This window comes from Zalophus californianus, chromosome 3, assembly GCF_009762305.2.
Source record: "Zalophus californianus isolate mZalCal1 chromosome 3, mZalCal1.pri.v2, whole genome shotgun sequence".
Classification (NCBI taxonomy): domain Eukaryota; kingdom Metazoa; phylum Chordata; class Mammalia; order Carnivora; family Otariidae; genus Zalophus; species Zalophus californianus.
The window spans coordinates 124,812,334-124,833,225 of NC_045597.1; the positions used below are offsets into that span (position 1 = coordinate 124,812,334).

Sequence of the window (20,892 nt, forward strand, 5' to 3'; positions counted from 1 at the left end):
ATTACTCTGGCTGTCACGGAGGTTAGAATGTATGGGGCAAGATTAGAAGGTAGGAGGCCGATTAGAAATTTATGGCAGTTGTTTAGGACAGAGACAAGGTGGTTGAGACTAGGATGTGATGATGTAGAAGGATAGCAGTGCTCAGATGCAGGTTATAATTTGAAAACAGAATAGGCTTGGGATGCCTGGGTAACTCAGTCAATCAGGCATCTGCCTTTGGCTCAGGTCATGATCTCAGGGTCCTGGGATCGAGTCTGGCATCAGGCTCCCTGCTCAGCGGGGAGCTGCTTCTCCCTCTGCCTGCCACTCCCCCTGCTTGTGCGCTCGCCCATGCCATCTCTCTCTGACACATAAATAAATAAGATCTTTAAAAAAAAAAAAGAAAGAAAACAGAATAGGCTTATGGAATATTGGTATGGATATGGAAGAAAGAGAAATTTTTGGCCTGAGCAACTGAATGTCTAATACTTTTTCCTAAGAGGGGTTACCCTGGGGAAAGATCAGTTTTCATGTGAAGGATGAGACTCAAACATATGTTATGCTTGAGACTTCTAGAAGATAACCAAGGGAAGATGCCACATAGGCAGTTTGCTATCTGAGTCTGGAAGTGGGGGCAGTGTTGAAGTGCAAACTGTAAATTTGGGATCATCAACATGGATTTAAAGATAAGAGGCTGAATGAGATCCCAAGGAAGGGAGTGTAGGTAAGGAAGAGCTCTGAGAACTGAGCCCTGAGATCTGCCAACATCTAGAGTTTAGGCAGAGGAGGAAGGTGCCGTCTGAAGAACACTCCTGGCTAAAAAGGAACCTTTTTCTTGGAAGATAGTTCTCCAAGTATCTCTCACATTTCTGCATACCTTGCAAGCAGACACTGACTGCCTTTGTTCTAGATTCTCTTTTCAAGGATGTTTGTAACGTGAACAGCCTTTGAAGGTAGCGGTATGGTCTGTCTGTAGGGCAAAGAGCAGATTGCTGAGGGCTTTGGAAGACAGAGATCATGTCCCCCTCCAGAACAGGAGCAGACATGCTTATGGCCCAGTATAGAGGATTCAGTTTCCCTAAACTCAGAGCTCCTCTCTTGTAACATAGGCCATCACGCATGCACATGCCCCCCCTTCCCCTTTGTGTCACGTTGTGGGAATTGATCTTGACTAACTGGTGGAAGAAAGTGCTGCCCCTCTGGCCACTGCTATTGCTGTGAATTACATAGTCCTGTATCTGTATCTCTGACCTCGGCATCTCCCGTGTCTCTCAGCATCCAGGAATCTGTGATGAGCTAACTTGTTAGCCTGCAAGGAAAATCTCAAGCCCTTCACAGTTCTTGACAGGTTTCTACTTGAAATCTACATTTTTCTATAGACAGAACATGCCATTGTCAAATCTCATTTTGGAAGATAAGATCTTACACCCCATAAGACTGCCTGAAGTACCTGAAGGACCTTGGATGGCCCAGAGTTGCTCTGGTCACTGAGTTTTCTGCCTGCCCACTGACCTCTCTGGCAGTGAGCTGGGATCAAGGATGCCTGTAACAACTCTGGTTGGGAACACTTCCTGGAACCTTTTCTCTAAGACTCTAGCTGCCACTGAAAATCTCTTCTGCCTGGGAACACAGTTAGACTACCTCTCCCAGCCTGTCTTGCAGTTAAGAGAATCCCAATGACTAGCTCTTGCCAATGGAGTATGAGTGGGAGGGTCCACACCAGGTCCAGCCCATCTTCCTGTCCCTCTGCCGACTGGACGTGGGCAGCAGCAGCAAGGTCCTGGGGGAATTCCAGACGCTCAGCTCGACTGTGTTTAAATTGAGGACCTGTGCCATCCCACGTACAGACTTCCCTCCCAGTTCTTAAAATCATAATTGCCGGCTTTATTGACCCTGTCTCCAATTGCAGTCCCTCGCTGTTCATGGTTGCTCCAGGCCTCTTCCTGCAGACTTTCTCCAGACAGCCCTTTTCACCCTGCTTGTAATTGCCTAATACTTGCCTTTCTTGCCCACGAGGCTGGGAGCTCCTTTAAGGCACTTGCTTATTCAACAAGTATTTGCTGAATTCTTACTACACATCAGACGGGGACTGTGTCTTAGTTATCTTCATAGTCGCAGCAAATGGCTTAAGCCTGGTACTTTGCAGGTAGTCAATTAATATTTATCAAGTAAATGGATGAATTTTATGTCTTCATTGTCTAGAATTTTACCTCTTATAAGCACGCCCTCCATGGATATTGAATAAATCGATAAGTAAATGAATGAATGTTTTTGGAAGCTACAGAATGCAATTAGGAGAAGGATAAGCTGTCCCTTGCTTAGGTTGTGATGAAAGCTGAAAAAAAGCTTAAAAGGCAGGGTGGGGAAAAAATATTTAAGAGAAAATATAAAGTAGAACAATGCTGTAAGAAAATGTCCATCCGCTCTGTTTTCACCTTGGCACTACTCTGAAAATTTGTAACAGGCTCCAAGGTATAGAGAAAACATTCTTGCTTGCTGAAGATGTGGTACCTGATGCCTTCTCCTGGAAAATACCCATCCTCTGTACCCCTATGGAGGGAGGTAGCTCGAGTTATTCCATGAGCTGACCAGCACCCCATAAGGTATACTGGATGAAAACTGTGTGCCCTTAGCCAAGGCACCCAGATGAATTACCTCTGTTCTTTTACATATGGAATTTGAACTGGGGAATAGAGACTAAAAATCGGGGGTTTGGTTTGGGGAGCTGAAGCTAGCAGGGAGTAGACATCAGGTTGGAGGGAACATGATGCTTCAGGAGTGGATTAATGTCAGGAGGAATTGGCAGCTACAGGGAGGTACAGGGAGGAAGAGACCCAAGGCAGAGGAAAGCTGTAATGAGCTGAAGATGAAGGGGTGGGTTGAGAGTATCATCGTCAAAGCAGCAGAGAAGGGACCCGGAGCCACATGAACAGGGCAACCGAGTCAGGTTGGTAAACTCACTCTGTCAAGGAGGAAGGAGCACGCCCCAGGCTGAGAATTGCTGTGGATCCCAAATGCCCTTCCAGATCGGATCTCTCTGAGGCCTGGCTCTTCCTGGGTCTCCCAAGAACCTCTTTTAGGGTGATATGTATCCTTATAAACAATTCCCATTGCTTGTGGGTAGTGAAGGGAGTCTCTATTCTTTAAAATCAAGAGATCCCGTCACACCATGTACATTTTTATACAGGCTGGTCAGGCTCACAGATAGAATTATACTGTCCCGATTGCTCATTGGGGGCTCTGACTCCCTCCGGGAGAGTCTGAGCTGGAGTGGGGGGGAGGGGAGGTCAGGTGGAGTAATACAGCTCAGGGAAGGACTTCTGCACTCTGCCCTTCACTGAGCCTTTGGTTCTGAGATTTAACAGTGGGTTGTCTTCAGCCGAGCCCTGACTTCAGGAAACCATGTGAACCCATCTGACCCACTGCAATTGGCTTGGGTCTCTCCTGACATAGCCACACTTCAGCATCAGAGAATGACAATCGAGGGCCCAGCTGGGCCAGGCCCAGGGCACCTCAAAACACTCCTGAGTAGACCTCGCTGATCTCCAATTCAAACCCTGGGGACCTTAGTGAGAACTGCCAGCTTTGGGGATGGTCTTGCTGTGTTACCAGCTTTATTTCAAGTACCAGCGACAGGTCAACCTCTAGCTGTCTTTCTAGGAAAATGTTTCATGGTGAGTAGCTGAAAGAAGACAGTGGGAATGGATGCTTTGTCTTAGGGTCTGACCCTGATGTATCTATGTGTGTGATACAATGCAGGGAAGGTCATTTGCACCATGGGCTGACTTGTGGATGTGTGTAATTTGCGAAGCCCAGAATCTGTAAGTGGATACCTTTGTATCCACTTGAAATATGATACTTTCATATTTCAAGGCTTTCAAAAAAATTCTTTTAAAGAGGATATGGACCAGTCTCCTGTCATTCTAGTGCATAATGCCCACATGGATTAAATGCTAGAGAAATTTTTCGTGGCCTAGGCCTTACATTCTAGTCTGAAGTTCACTTTTTCTACCGTGGTAAAATATACATGACATAAAATTTATCATGGTAACCATTTTTAAGTGTATAATTCATTGGCATGAAGTACATTCACATTGTTCTGTGACTTTCACCACTATCCATCTCTAGAATTTTTATCAGTCCAGACTAAAACTTTGTACCCATTAAACAATAACTTCTTGTGTCCCTGGCCCCCGCCAACCACCACTCATTCTTTCTATCTCTATGAATTTGACTACTTTAGGTAACTCACCGTAAGTAGAATCATACAATAAAGCCTTCTATGTGTGGCTTATTTCACTTAGCATAAAGTTTTCGAGGTTCATCCACATGCTTTCATATTTCATTCCTCTTTCAGAAATAATATTCCATTGTGCAGATAGAGCACATTTTGTTTATCTACTCATTTGTCCATGGCCATTTGAATTGTTTCCACCTTTTGGCTCTTGTGAATAATGCTGCTGTGAACATGGGTTCGGTTTGAATCTGGAGCTCACTTTTTGAAGTCTTCATGATGCTCATGATGGGAGGAAGCTGGGTGTAGTTGGAAGAAGTTACATTTTGTATGTAGAGAGACCTGGGTTCAAATTGCAGCCCTGCCAGATCCTATTGTATCTTGTTGGGGATACCATTGATCTCTGAGCACTTTCTAGTCTGAGAAATAGTGATAATATCCACTTTTCAAGATTATGGTGAAGATCTAATTATATCATTCTGGGATGAATCCAGTTGTGAAAGGCTTAAAGATTATATGATTTGGGGTGCCCTCTTTAAGAAAAGGAATGCAGGGGTGCCTGGGTGGCTCGGTTGGTTAAGTGTTCAACTCTTGATTTCTGCTCAGGTCGTGATCTCAGGATTGTGAGTCCTGTGTCAGGATCTGTGCTCAGCAGGGAGTCTGCTTGAGGATTCTCTCTCTCCCTCTGCCCTTCCCCCCGCTCTCTCTCTCTCTCTAAAATAAATGAATAAATCTAAAAAAAAAAAAGAAAGAAAAGGAATGCAAAATTGATAATAAATTAGGTATGAGAGGGTCTATTTAGTTAAAATGAGAAGGAAAGAAAAAAAATGACAAACTACAGAAGACTTGGAGATTCTAGTCCCATTCTTCTTGCTATCTCGTTAGGCAGGCAGTTGACCAGAAATGCTTCCTGCTGGTTATCTGACTTCCTGCCCTCACTTGGAACTGCCTACTGCCCCCAACTACTCCCCCACACCTGTACAAGGTAGGACCTAGGTGGAGCCTTCATCCCGTTCATGGCAAAGCCCGCTCTAATTTCACTCAGGATTCATGTTTACTGTAGTTAGGGTTATTGAGCTCTTCCCATTTGCCGGGCACTGTTAAACATTTGGTAATATTGCCTTATTTCATTCTCATAATATCCCTAGGAAGTAGAGACTATTTTATTTCCATTTGCCAGATGAGGAGCCCGAGGCACGAGAAGCTCTGTAAACTGCCCAATGGCCCGGAGCTGCTCAGACAGCAGAGCCTTGGAGACAGAACACTCCCTCCAATGCAAGCTTAGCATCGCCAGGCACACTGCCTCCTGGTAGATAAAAGATGTCCATAGAATCATCAAGCAGCTGTCAGCAAGAAATGAAATTCTCCAAGGAATCTTTAGACATGTCTGCCTCTCAGTCTCTAGGCTCCATGTTCCAGCTCTAGCCCTGTGTCCAGCTGTCTTCCTTTCGGTTCGTTTGTTGTTCATCCTGTGGATCATTCACCACCAAAAATGAGACAGAAATATGGTCCTGGATCACATAATCCTTTTGTATTCCTTCTCTGATTGAAGTCTGGTACAAATCACTTAAAAACAAATGAAACAAAGCCTGTTGCCTGGCCCTTCAGGGGAAGGTGACACCGCTGCTTTTTGGAGCCTGGCTTGGCAGTGGGTCCAGGAGAGGGTGGTCACAGGAATGCCCTGTGGCCAGGAAATGACTCAGGATTAACTCCTGCTCTTCCAATGCAGTCGTTCTCCACCCAACTCTGGAGTTCAGTACTCAGTCACACTTAGTTAAAGGAGGATAGTTCTTACTTGGCAAGTCTGACGTACATCTTGTATGTGAGGCTTGCTTGAGAAACTCATTCACTTGAGGTTTTGGAAATTATTTTGAAGGCTAAAAAAATTGAGCTCCTTCTGCACTTTAGTTTGTGGAAAAATACCAAAGACAAGATTTTTCATAAAATCTCGGTGAATATGAGTTTATTCTAACTTGACTCAGAACTCTCTTTGCGCCCTGTTTTCCTATCGATTAAGTGAATGGTATGCCACGGCAAGAAGTCCATATGAACCCACAGATTGCAAGGTGATTTGCTCCTTCACAGCTTGCAAAACTGCTAAGTATTTTTTTTTCTTTTCTCTTTAAAAGATAATTCAAACAGTCTATCCAGAGGTTAGGATTCCTTGGTTTTAAGCAAATATTTTTTCTGATGAGCACCATCTCTTACTTCTGGGGCTGCAATGGGCAGTGGTATTCCTGGTAAAAATGGACTCTGATTTATTTATTCATTCATTCACTTACTCATTCAGCAACTATCTATTAAGATCCTACTACGTTCCAAACACTGTTCTGGAAATACAGCATTGATTAAAACTGACAAAGTCTCTCCCTTACAGAGCTCACGTTCCTAGGACAGACGGACAATAAACCCACAAACAAAGATAAATGATACAGGCTAAGGCAGTGATATATGCTAATAAACATGAAGAATGGTAAAGGGTCAGAAAATGACCGAGGTGGGGTGGCCAGAGAAGCTTCTGATAAGGTGGCATTAGGCAATACCCTGCGGAAGTGAAGGAGAGAGACACATGGCTCTCTGGAAGAAGATCAAGCATAAAATCCTGGGCAGCAGTATTTGGGAACACACAAGGTGGCTGGTGAGATTGGGTTGGACAGAGTGGGTGAGCATGAGGAGGTAATAGGGGACAAGCCAGAGAGGCAAGGGGCAGTGGGGAACTCGTCAGGAGAGCCTCGTGGGCCATGGGTAGGACTCTGGCTTTGTATCTGAGAGAGAAGGGAAGTTTTCTGGGGTTTTGTGGGACATGATGTAGCTTATGTTTTGAAAGGATCACTCTGAGCAGACAAGGATGGAAGCAAGGAGACCTACCAAGGCTTTTTTAGTAGTTGAGGCCAGAGATGATGAAACCTCAGACAAGGAACATAGTGAGAGGTGGTTAGATTCTGGACATACTTCCAAGATAGACAGGATTTACAAATGGGTCTCGTGTAGGGAAGAAGAGAAATCAAGGGCTCAAGGAAGACTCCCAGAATAATGAAGGTCTCTACTTGATAACCCCACCATCATCAGCAGCTTTCTCCAGACATGTCATAGAGATAGCAGATAATGTCTGCCCACAGTAAGAATCATGGTCAGTTCTAGTCGGCTCTAATAACCTGTGGAGTCATGTGGAATCATAACCGTGCAAAAGGTGTTCTGTGGCAGAATGGGAAGGGTCAGAACTATGCAGGCAAGTGTTCCATGGTGAGACTATCTACATACTTGTATTGTTAACATTCCTTCAGCTCAGTGAAAGTCTGATTGGCTGGCATCTCTGCTCTTGAATTCCCCATGACTTGGCAATTGAGGAGCAAAAGAAATCCTGGAAAATGCCCATGGTCGCACAGTCCTCTCTAGACAACTGGGGTGAATTTATATAGCAAAAGAGTCTGCCCTAACAGATTTTTTTTTTTAAAATACATTCCTCATTAGGCCATGGTAAGATGAGCATATTTTAATTTTTTAAAAATCTTGCAAAGTGGAAAGATTCTGGACTTATTTTTTTTTACACCTTGAAGATGTAATTTATGCAACTGCAACAGTAGAGAAGGTTTTTATATTCTAAAAAGCTGGGAGAAATGGTCACCAAAGATTATGTTTACAGAATATCCTTGAGGAGGTCCAGAGATGATTTACTAATTTCAGCTCCCATTTTATGGACTTTTCTGGTTGTCGCTGATGCCCACTCACTGAATCTTTCCAATAAGTTTCTGCAAAGTCAAATACGGAAAGGGATTGAGCATCATCAAATCCTCTGATCGTTAAAAAGGTTAACCAATAAATTATTCTAACAAGCTACTCAAAATGTCATTAACCTGGTGATGTCTTAAGAAATGGAAAAGGAGGGGGTCTGGGTGGCTCAGTCAGTTAAGCGTTTGCCTTCAGCTCAGGTCATGATCCCAGGGTCCTGGATCGAGTCCCATGTCAGGCTCCCTGCTCAGCGGGAAGCCTGCTTCTCTGCCTGCTACTTCCCCTGGCTCATGCTCTCTCTCTCTCTCTCTCTCTCTCTCAAATAAATAAATAAAATCCTAAAAAAAAAAAAAAACAAATTCAGCTGGCATATAAATTAAATGAAACAATGAATCTATATATTGTTGGACATGATTACTTTCAGACAAAATATGCCTCCACTGAACTGTCAGTTGTGAGGGACTTTGAGGAAGTGTGAAAACTGCCTGTCTGTCCTGCAACCTGTTGTCTCAGAATTTCTCTGGGCGAAGCTGTGCTGGCAGATAATCCTTTCCCCCACCAGGTAGCCGAGGAGAGTGCTCCAGTGTTTTAACTGACGACTAGGGCAGCAGAGGGCTCAACCATAGTTTCAACAGTTTTTTTTTAAAGATTTTATTTTATTTATTTGAGAGAGAGAGAGAGACACAGCGAGAGAGGGAACACAAGCAGGGGGAGTGGGAGAGGGAGAAGCAGACTTCCCGTGGAGCTGGGAGCCCGATGTGGGGCTCGATCCCAGACCCTGGGATCATGACCTGAGCCGAAGGCAGACGCTTAACGACTGAGCCACCCAGGCGCCCCTTCAACATTTTTTAAAGCAGTGAATAGTTTTCTTCATACCAAGGAGTTCAAAGTTTTAAAATTCCAACCAAAATACATGTAATGAAAATTTTTAGATAGAAGAAAATTTGTGTTATTTGCAAATATTTTGGGAGAGTTTTTTGGGTTTTTTTTGGCAAATATTCATAAAATTGATAAAATTATGACATCTTGAGCATTAATAGAGCAACGCCCCAAAGCATGGAAAGGGCAGTTGTCAGCTCTGGTGTCAGTCCAGACCTTGGTAGATTACTGGATATTTGCTGCATGGTGTAAATTAATTTGAGATGGCTTAGTGTCTAAACCTTAGGCAGTAAAGGATTAAGAAGACAGGATTTAAATGTTAACCAATAGAATGATTTATTTTTATGTGTGTCACTGGAGGAAGAGCACTGAAAAAAGTATGGACTTTAGATCATAATAATATATCAGTATTATCTCCCAAAGTCTGTTCTGAAGAGAACTGTTAATCCTTGCCCTGATGGTGAAATGTTCCTATTGTTTAGTTAATACAGAGAATCAAATCTCCCCTATCAGAAAGCACAATGCTCATTAACCTATTAAGCACTTTAAGATGCCCCACAGGGAAGGAAATGGCTTACCTTTGTTTAACAATTAAAAAAAAAATTAAACAAAAAATTATTTGCTTAGGGAAAGCCTTTTTTCTTCATGTACTTATTAGTATTCCTAGATCCATTCCAGCTAATAATAGTTCCAGAAGTGCTAGAAGAAAGAATAGAGATACTGAAAGTTTTATGAAATTTTACCTAGGCTGCTGTGGAGGAGTCCCAGAATCAAACTCAAACATTGTAGCCAGATTTCTTAAGAAAATCCACGTGTGAATTTGTTTCCTGCCCCATTTTGAATTCATTATCTCATTCAAAGACCTTTCAAGATGGGTTTTCCTGGAGAAAATTCTCTTTCTCCAGGAAATCCAAAGAGCAAGTCCATTTAGATGATGTTCAGATAAAGAACTTGGGGGTAGTGATGACTCATAAATCTCTAAACTCAGACCCAGGCCGTGACCTTGGTTATTTAAAATACTTTTTGTACTGAACGACCTAATTCCTGGTGAAACACTTCCCCATGACACAGAGGACCCCCCACTATGACTTGTGTCCACCCTTTGCTTGTTTCTTGTTAGTACACAGCATTCCATCCTCAAGCTCTCGTCTGTGGACCCATCAGCCTGTCTTGCTTGCAGAAGGTGAGAAGAGTAGTTCCCTTTAAGACAACAGCATTTTCTTCTTTGGGTAGGAAGCATTGCTTCAGGTGAGAAAGTGTGCAGCACTTTGTTCCAAACTTGCTTTCCTTCCTACTGTCTCAAACCCTTCAGATGCATGGCTTCAGATGAGGTGGGAACAGTCTGCTTGAATCTGGACATCCTTCCTTGACATGATCATTCTCATGAGAAGCCTCACATCTTACAGTTGTCAGTTTTATGCCATTTTTTAACAATAAAAATGTTCTTTCATTGAGATGAGAATCTACATGAATATATAAGAAATGAATAATTTGTCTACCTTGTGGGGTGTCAACATAGCAAAGGAAGAGTCACTGTAATTCAGTCTGCTTGATTTTCCAAGGAAAGGGTAAAATGTGATACAGGTGTTTTTAAAACAGGGAAGCCAGTAACATTTTTTTAAACACAGGAAGACATGTTTCAAAGCCATATTTACAAGTATTTTTTTTCTTGTTCACAGATAAGCAGGCTGGATTATTCATTTGAACTACATGCAGAGAGTAGGATGGTTGTCAGAAATCAGTTTGCAAATCTAAAAACCAAGAAATACTGAGGTGTCATAGAATGTTTAATGACTTGATTTGGCTTCACCTAGCCTTGAAGTGAGACAAAACTAGAGTTGCAGTAACATTTTCAGACAACCTTACTCTAACAATATAACACCATCTTACTTTTGAAAGAAATTATTTAGCCCATTTCATGGAACATGGAAAACACAATGATCTTTATCTTGATACTAATCCTAAAACAATAATAGCAGACCATGGCCCTTACAATGTGCCAGGCACTGTTCTAAATCTTGTTTCACACTGTGAGGCAAGGCACTGATACTCTCCCCACTTAAAAAACAATGTTTAATTTAATTATATATTTTAGAACAGTTTTAGATCGATTAGTACAGAGAGTTCCTATATGCCTCACGCCCAGGCATCCCTATTATTTCCTACTAGTAACATCTTATATTATTATGGTGCATTTGTTACAAAAATAAACCCATATTGATACACTATTATCGAAAGTCCATATTTTTATTCAGATTTCCTCAGGTTTTACTTAATGTCCTCTTTCTGTTCAAGAATCCCACATAGGAAACTACATTACACCTGTTGTTATATCTCCTTAGGCTCCACTTGAGTTCTCCCCATTATACAAAAGAAAAAAAAATGCGGCACAGAGAGAGGTTAAAATACTTGCCCATGGTCTCGCAGTTACTAAGTGGAAAAGTTGGCCTCAAATCCAGGCAATCTGATTCCAGGCATGGGATTAATCTTCGTACTGAATTATTGTTACCCTAAATGGATTATTTCAACTTGAATTACTGAAGTCATGTGTCTGGGCAGGCAGCAGAGGGGTGAGCATGCCTGACCCGGGTCCTAGCTAGTGACTGGCCACCGTCGCATGGGCAGTTTTCAATAGTAGAGCAATAGTTCCCCGATTCTCAGAGCCTCAAGTAGATCCTAGAAGAAACCACATAGCTGGAAACAACAGAAATTTATTCCCTTGAAGTTTAAGAAGCCAGAAGTCTGAAATCAACGTGTTGAGAGGGTTGGCTTCTTCTGGAGGCTCTGAGGGTGAATCTGTTCCATGCCTCTCTCCTAGCTTGTGGTGGCTGACAGCGATCCTTAGCCTTCCTTGAGTTAGCGACTCACTCTCCAACACCTCATCTGCATGTAGCTTTCTCCTCTGTCTTCTCTGTCTGTATCATCCCCTCTTCTTATAAGGACACTTGTCATTGATTTAGGGCCCACCCAAATAGTCCAGGATGATCTCATCCCACGATCCTTAATTGCTCTGCAAAAAACTCTTTTCCAAATAAGATCACATTCACAGGTTCTAGGTAGACATATCTTCTGGGGCAGCCACCATTTACCCTACTGCAGGGGCTAGTAAGGCACACAGGGTTGTTGTGAGCATTATAGAATTACATCAGGTACCTGATATATGGTAAGCATACTTTAAAAATAATAGCCATTTTTATTATTCTTTTGTATAACACGAGGCCCCTGATACAAAAGTGTTGAGTAAATATCCCACCTGAAATAAATTCATTCATCTGTGTCTAGTTTACAACTATTATTAACCTTAACAATTGCTTTACATTATGGTTGTCTTAGTTTCTAACCCTTAGTCCTGCCAGGAACTTCACAAGGTTGTGTGAATTCAGCCTTCTTTCTTTTCTAGGGGGTAGGCGTGGGGGGCACCCTCAATCAATATTTTCCACTAATGATTTTTGTCAGAAACACAAAAAAGAGTTTAGGCTTACAAATCGTCTCCTCATCAAGAGAATTATGGGCCAGAATCTTGACGAATGAATTTCCTGTCCATTCCCTTTGCTGATAGACATGCAGCAGAAAAAAACAGCTGAGCAGCCTCAGCTGTTTCTCTGCCCTTTGGTTACCCTCTGTGGTCACTGGATGTGGCAGCCCCATTTTCTGATCTGGATCTTTATCTCAGGGAAGAGTTAGGGCTCACTGCTGAGTTTTCAACACCCGTTCTGCTTCACCCCCACTGCTCTGCATTGCTGTTCCACCCCTCCCCACACTGTCTCCTGTGGTCACTTCCTGGCAGCCACAGCCCTCTGAGCAGGCTTCAATGAAATTCCTTCTGCATTTGTCAGAGCCGTAGAGTCTCAGAACGTTAGGGCAGACAGGACTTTCGAGAGCCAAGTACAATCTCTCTCTATTGTTTCTCCAACCCTGTCTTCATATAATAGATCAATAGATGCGCACTGAACATCTGCTCTGGGTGACACGCGATGCTAGGTGCTGGTTACAGTAGGGAGCAAGCTCAGGTGATACCTTCCCAGAGTGAGAGTGGGGTCACCTCCATGCTGCATGAGTAGGTGTCCGTATAATCTCTGATAGCTTATGTTTTACTTAGAAACAATCCTTTTTTTTTTAAGATTTTTATTTATTTATTTGACAGAGAGAGAGAGAGAGACAGAGAGAGCAGGAAAACAAGCAGGGGGAGTGGGAGAGGGAGAAGCAGGCTTCCTGCGGAGCAGGGAGCCCGATGTGGGGCTCAATCCCAGGACCCTGGGATCATGACCTGAGCCGAAAGCAGACACTTAACGACTGAACCACCCAGGCGCCCCAGAAACAATCCTTTAATATACGTGTTCTTAACCTGAGGTCTACCTACTAACAGAACTTAAGGGGGAGGGTCTGTGACCTTGAAATGGAAAAAAATTTGCACTATTTCCAGATTAAAATGAAACATTTCCTTCCATTATAAATGTAGACAACAAACCACTGTCATATTAGTGGTACCCATTAACTCTCACCAAGAGAAATCACATTTATTTTTCATATCACTTTATCATTCTAGAAGATATCACAAAATCATGTCAAAAATGATCATTGCGTCAAAATCATAGTAGTCCTCAGACCTGCTTCTGGACCTTGCTATTTAAAGTGTTAAAAAAGAGGGACATGTGTTACTATAATATAAATTTGTTTCTCAGTATTTTGATAACAATGTTTCAATCTAATTGGCTTTCTTTCTAATCGCATATATTTTAGTTTAGGACTTTTAAAACATTTTTTTCTGCAAGGGGATCCATAGGCTTCAATAGACTGCCAAAGGGGTCCATGCCATACAAAAAAAGTTCAGAACCCCTAGGTAAGGAAAGGCACTAGTCATGCAGCCTGAAGACTCTTTTTCTAGACCTTCCAAAATACAAAATTTTCTTCATCTTTTTAATCCCTGAAATGAGATTGAAACATCAGATATACAGATGTAGGCCACATAATTTTTCCTGGATAATTAAATTAAATGTACAAGTTGGCCCTGTGAAGGGTAAAATGAGCATGATTTGGAGTTTCCAAACTAAGGTCTAGTATTTGGGAGTTAGGTTTTGACTATCATTGATGTTCTTTAGGCCAATACTTTCAGACATCTCTGAATCCCAAAGTTAAGAAAGACGCTGAGTTTTGAGAAGGGCCAAAAAGGAGCCCCAACAATGATTCCAGAATTAAAAATAAAAAGTTCTTAAAGAAAGTATTATTCAAATGATTAATTTACTGAGTTATGCATATGTCATAAATCTAACTTTTATTCAATCAATATTTTTCAAGCTCTCATTGTAGGTATGACATCATTAAACTACCTGTAGTGATTCATATTTGAATTTCCATATACCAGTTGATGAATTAACATTGTATTGTATTGTATTGTATAGAGAGTGTGTGAGCTAGGGAAGGGGCATAAGGAGAGGGAGAGAATCTCAAGCAGATGCCTCGCTGAGCTCAGAGCCCAACACAGGGCTTGACCCCACCACCCTGAGATCATGACCTGAGCTGAAACCAGAGTCGGTCGCTTAACCAACCGAGCCACCCAAGGAGCCCCATGATGAATTAACATTTTAAATTTAAGCTACTGTACATTGCTCTGTCTGGGTGGCCCATATTTCCTTTTGAGGAATAGTGCCATCTTTGTTTATTAAAGTTCAGGCAAATTGAGTATCTTGTTAAGTTAAATAAATTTGGTTCATTTTATTTTTTTCAAATAATTGTATAGAAAAAAAGTTGATAATATTTATAAAAAGAAGAAATATTATAAGCTTGGAAGCCAGTAAGTTGAAAGCAGCACACATTTAGCCCCATATGGATGCTCACTGAACTGTGAATTTACTTATGAAAGAAGAGAACAAAATGAAAAAATAAAAAAAAATTAAAAAATAAAACAAAACCACATTAGAAGCATTACCATTGAAGACGTAAAGACCTCAACGTAAAGTGAGGATGGGATTGGGGAGTATAAAGCTTTTTAAGTTTCCAGGAACAGACTCCCCTTCTCCCCATTTAAAGGAAGTATTTGATTAGCTTTTGTATCCTCAACTTCCATGCATGTTTTCATGCAAACAAGACTATCTGCTTTTGGACAAGCAACTTAAAAAAATCTATATTTTACTTATTCAACTCCCCCCCCCACAAACAACAGCAATAATTCTTGAGTCAATGATATGATTTCCATCACCCTCTAAAACCTGCCCATCCCCATGCCAGGCTTCTCAGTTGAAAAGTAGGTGATTAAAGAGGTCTTTAATCCACTCTAAGTGCTCTTTAAGTGATCTTTTCTCTCTCCATCCTTTTTCGATCATTCACATATTACACACTGGCTAAAACCTTACTTTTAAAAGTCAACCATCTTTGGTGATTCTCCATAACCTATAGAATAAAACCCCCAAACCTTGACCCAGCCTTCGAAGCCTTCCATAACTCTGTCCCAATCTATTGTTATGATGTATACTACATGACTCTCCTATGAAAACAACGGTTTCTGAAAAACAAGTTTTTCCCAATTTCCCAAAAATCCATTTTTACCAGTTTCTACCAATGCCCTTATCCATGTTGGAAATGCTTGCACCCACCCACCATGTCTGCTTAGATTATACATATTCTGTGCATCCTTAATTGCCAAGCTCAAGTCCAATCTCTTTCCTAATACCTTGGCCCAATGTTTGTCCTGCATGAATTTCCATAGTCCTGAATATATTACTCATTTAGGATTTATTAGAAACTATGTTGAAGTGGAAACATTTATTTTTTAAGTAAATTGTATTTTAATCTCTTTTAAATAAGAACTAACACAATTTCAAACACACAGTAGGCATTCAATAAATCTTGGTTTTGTCATTTGTTGATTATTTGGGCCCATAACTTGACTTACCTAGCACTTAGTCTTCTCATTGGTAAAATAAGAATAATTGCTACCCTGCAAGGTTGTTGTTAGAATTAGAGATAATATATGTCAAGGGTCTTGCATAACAGATACTATAATGAGGCATCCCTACCCTAAAATAGATTATCATCTAGTTGGAGAAATAGATCTAAATTAAAAGAAACCAATTGATGTAGGGGAAGAATAGTAACAAGGAGCTAGGATTCTCAATTCCCCTCCCCATTTAGCCTCTTAGCAAATAGTGACTTTTCTGTTCATTCTTTTCCTAAGTCACAATTTCCTTACACCGAAATTCAGTAGAGGTGGTGTGTGTGGAGTAGAAAATCCCCAACATCTTTTCCCACAGTAATTTACAATGATTTCAGAAGCAGAAAATAAAAACAGAGCCTAGAGATGTAATTCTGAATTTTGAACAGTATAAAGAGTGAAGAGTAGTTTTTCAAGGGCATTATTTTTGAAGATGAGATTTGATACAACTCTTAAAGAAATTAGAGGACATAAACTTGTTGGAAAAGAGAGAGTAGGGCAGGGATAAAAAGCACAAGCAAGATTAATACCACAAAAATCTTGGAGTAGTTGTGTAGAAAAGCCTCAGACCCTTGGCTGGATCTGTTCTCGCAGCTGCGAAGCAGTTGGACATTAAAGGGAAGACCAGTTAATGGAAACCTTGAACACTAGGCTGCTGAATTTAGATTTGAACAGCTTGGAAATAGGGAGCTGCTTCAGGTTCTGAGCAAGGGATTGACAAGAGGATAATAGCATTTAGGAAATAACATAATGGCAGCCACTCCATTGTTCATGTAATATGGAGACACTAGAAACAGGGAGACCCCAAAGGATCTGTGGGAACACTTCCATTGGGGCCAGATTATATTAGGATTAGTCATCCCCTAAAATTTAATAATCCAGGTGTGAGGTGATAGGATCCTTGGCTAAGATGGTATAGTAGATTGTTCTATTGATCAAAATATTAATTTTGTACCTTCATGACCACTGATTTCAAGCTTAGCTCCATGACTTGCAGTGGTCCCCAATTTAATGAATATCATATATCTATTCTTACTGAACTCAGAAGAAGCCATGTGGCCTTTGGCCAACGAAATCTGAGTGGAAGTGATACATGCTACTTCCAAGCAGAAGCTTTAAGAGCCACTGGGATGTTCCACTATATTTTCTTTTCCCTCCACCATGAACTAGTAGTATTCCTCAGAGGAGCTTCTCCATAAGCCTAGATCCTGGATTGAAAAGGGAGTGGAGTAGAGCTGCCATTGACCCAAAGCCAACATATAACATGTGTAAGAAATAAATATCATCAATGGAACCCAATGAGATTCTGGAGTTATTTGTTACTGCAGCTTATTTTAGCCTTAGCTGACTGATACAGCTGATAACTGTAAGAGAAGAATCTATTGAAGAGAACAAAGAGGGAGAAGGGAGTTGCTAATTTAATGAAGAAGGGGAGAATAGCACTTCATGAGCTCAGGGCATTAGAATGTTACCTCAGTTGTGATGAGGCACTTATTAAAGGTTTAGAGGTAGGTGAGAAGCAAAGGGATGTTAATTGCGTTCCTGACATTCTGAATTAGAGCTGACATCAGGGAATCCAAAGGAAGACTCTTTAGGTGTTAGGTCTAGCCAGACTTCCTTCCCACTCCTCATTCTTCTAACTTGACCCTAGTGTGGGGAGGGCGGTGCTAGAGCCAATGAAAGGTAGCATTTCTGGGGCTCCCAAACCAGATCATTGATTGTGCTAATGTTAGTCATAGGAATTTAGTTTTTACTCTACAAGCAATGGGAGTTTAATGAGGTGAAGGCAGTCAGTAGGAATGACCCCTGGGCTTGGAGTAGTGATTTAGGTGGTCTGGAGGTGGGAGAAAAGATTTAGTGAATCTGGGCAAGAGGTGAAGGGGATCTGCTGTTGTGCAGGGCCATGGGAATAAAGAGGGATGGTTATTGTAGAGGTCAAATTCACATGACTAATTTATCGACTTCCTATATTTGATACCATGTTTGTCCTTTATATTACACCTATAATCAGTGATCCTTCCAAAAAGGAATCCAGAAATTAATCTCTGGTCTCACAATCAACCCACCACAGATCATCTAATTGCCAAGTCCACTTATTTATCATCAAAATGATGACGATGATAATGATAATGATATTTAGCGCATAATGTGTGCCTGGCACTGTGCTATATATATATATATATTTTTTTTTTCATTTAATCCTAACTATGAATGGGCCATTTGTTAAATTAATGTCTCAGAGCTCCAGACCCGGTCATCTCTACCCAGGTTTGTGTTGCTGAAGCTGGGAGTCTACAAACCCCGTTTCTACTTTGACAGCTGCTTCATGTCAGGCTCTGCCAACGGGCCAATAGAGGGGGTGGGAGAGGACCTGCTGCTTCTTGTCTGCTTCCTGTTGCAGTGTCTCCCCAGCGACGCCTCCACACCCCGGCAGTGGAGCTCATTCCAGCATAGTCAGATCCAGTTTGCTCTTTTTTGCGACATGCAGAACCAGCCTCATCACGCCCACCCAGAGATCTCCGGTGCCAGCCCAGCAGTGCTCCTGCTCAGGGGTCTGAGTCTTAGTCCTGCGGGAGCCCTCCTTCAGTCCTTAAGTGTCTAAGTTTTAATCATTCCAGTTCTTCCTTTTTCTCTCCCTGTCCCACTTCCCACATTTGCTACCTCAGGGATACCTTCGATGTGTCTTTCCACCCTTTCAGTTGCCTAGTTGACAGTCTTGTACCCAGTCAACGATTCTTTATATTTAGTTCTTTCTGTTGAGATAACTGGTGTCATTTCTGCCTCCTGCTGGGGCCCTGACTGGTACAGTGAAGTAGATACTGTTCTTTCCTTTTCCTGAATAAGGTAACTGATGCCTAGTGTTAAGAGAGATTAGGTAACTTGCCCAAAGTCATGCTGGTAACAATCGGAGTCAGTCAGGAGTCAGAGCCCCTTCTAACTACCTGGTCATGGCTGCTCTCCCGTCTGCTTCATTTTGAGTCTCCTCATCTTGCAACCTTTCATGGCCTTCTCTCCTTTGTGTCTCGGGGTATGCCGTCACTTGGCAGATGGCACTTCCCCCCACCCTCTTGGTCCAGAGTGGAAGGCCCGGGGAGTGGGTGTTACAGCTGGCATGGGGGCCAGAGAGGTGGCCCAACCAACTGCTGGTGCCCACATCTGCCACATGAGTTCAGGGCTTGGCATCCTGAGGACCACTTTGCAACCCTTGGTTGACAGTTTTCTCTACTTAGCTTCTCCCAGCAGCTTCAGGCAGGGAGAACGGAGCAGCAGGGTGTGGATAGCCTGGTGGCTTGGGGAAGGAGCTCCTGGGGGGAAAACAGGCAGTGGATCTGCGGGTAGCTCCCCCAGTGTTTGGCCTGCTGGCTTGGGAAGGAAGTACAGACTTTAAATCTTGGGCCTCCGTGAATGAAGCCATGCTGGGGCAATGTGGTTTTGCTTAGTGCGGTGGCTGGAATGCCCTTCCTCAAGCAGAGCAGACAAAACAGTGCAAAGGGTCCATCCCTTTGACCACTGGCTTCCAGCCCTGGAAGCCTCCTGCGGGGAGACGTGGAGGAATGACGGGAGGGTGAGCTCAGCCTGGCTGCTCCCTGTGCACTTCCAGGAAGCATGACCTACACACTCCTTGCTGGCTCTTCTGCAGAGCCTGGAGGACGAGGAAATGCCAGTCTTAGCGCCGGGCCTCCCCCCGCCTGCGCCTCTGGCCCATGTGCCTTCCTTCCGTGCCACCTGGCTCTGGGCCAGAGGACCAGGCTGACAGCTAGACGGTGGTGGGGGTCGTCTGGGAGCCAGGCGGACCCTTCTGCCACCCACAGTGTCCTTGTTCTGCTTTTGTAGATTAGAAGAGAGAGGCTGGGAGGATCATCTGCAAACAACCAAGAACTGTGGGAAGGGCCCTGATGGCTCACTGTGCTCCTGATGCTGACAAGCATTACGAATTGAACAGGCCAAAGTTTACCAATGCCACGGTGTGCCAGGCACTGGAAGGAAGGTGCTAACCTGGGTAAGCACAACCCACATGGCTGACACTGTAGATTTGCCTGTTCATTATGACAACTTTCTGGGAGCTGGCAACAGTGTCTTGAGGGAGGAGCGTCTTCTTCTATCTTGGGTAAAGACCACATGGGCATTCTTAGTCTACTTGGACACCCCCCTTTCCTCATGCGCATACCCCGCTACGGATTTCTGTTTGCATCTCTGGTGTCTACACTGTTGTAGAAATGCAAGGGAGCTTTTTTCTTTCCTTCTGGAGAGGGAAATGCTGGAGGAGTGAACGAAGTGAGGAAGGTGGAGGGACTGGTGTGTTCTTTACTCTGAATCCAGTTTTGAGGACTCTGAACTCTAGTCGCAGGGCAGATGGCCAAAGCAGTTAACACTGCTCAATACATTTCAGGGAGGGGAGGCGTGGCCAGTGACCTGCCTCCGGGCCAGGTGACAGGAGCCTGGGAAAGGAGCCCTTCTTCTCTCTGCAGGCCACCCAGTTCCCTTCTGGCCCCTGCGAACCATAGGCCTCAGGAGCAGGCAGTGGCTGCCCCCTTGGCAGAAACCCTGACCACCCAAGGATAGGTGCTGCCAGAGAGGCTCTCTGCAGCTTGGGGAGGGAGGGACATGGAGTGGTGGGCCCCTGGGGGGACAGATGCTTCCCCCCCACCCCGCTCTGTTCTTCACATCTATGAACATCACAGACTTTGGAGACAGCCACCAAGAAACAGATGGCAGACCTGTGGGGTCCAGGGGGGCCAGTGTAGTCTTCTCTAAGGAGGTGACATGGTGCCTCAGATGACCTTAAAGGAGGAGGCTGACATGGGGAAAAGGGGCATTTCAGGGGGAGGGAACTGGTCCAAAGGGTTTGAGCGGGGAGCGGGTCAGGCTACTCTGTGTGCCAGAAACTACGAACCGTCCAGCAGGACTGGAACCGAGAGTGCGGGGACAGTGGGGGAGCTGAGAGAGCCAGCAGGGAGCCAGAACCCAGAGGCCTCAGAGCGCATTTGGGTTCTCCTGTCAATGAGATGGGAACCATTGGAGGGTCTTGAGCAGAAGAAATATGTGGTTTGATGTATGCAGATAAGGCTCTTAAATCAGTAGCCTTTTGAGGTTTTCACATAGCAACCTTTGAGGGAGGTACTATTATTATCCCTGTCCTAAA

General features: G+C 43.2%; 1 protein-coding gene across 2 annotated transcripts in view; it reads right to left on the minus strand.

Moving 5' to 3' along the window:
• ITGB6 (integrin subunit beta 6) overlaps positions 1 to 20,892 on the minus strand; it is a 128,859-nt gene that overhangs the window by 78,330 nt on the left and 29,637 nt on the right. The gene's annotated exons all lie outside the window — the stretch shown is intronic.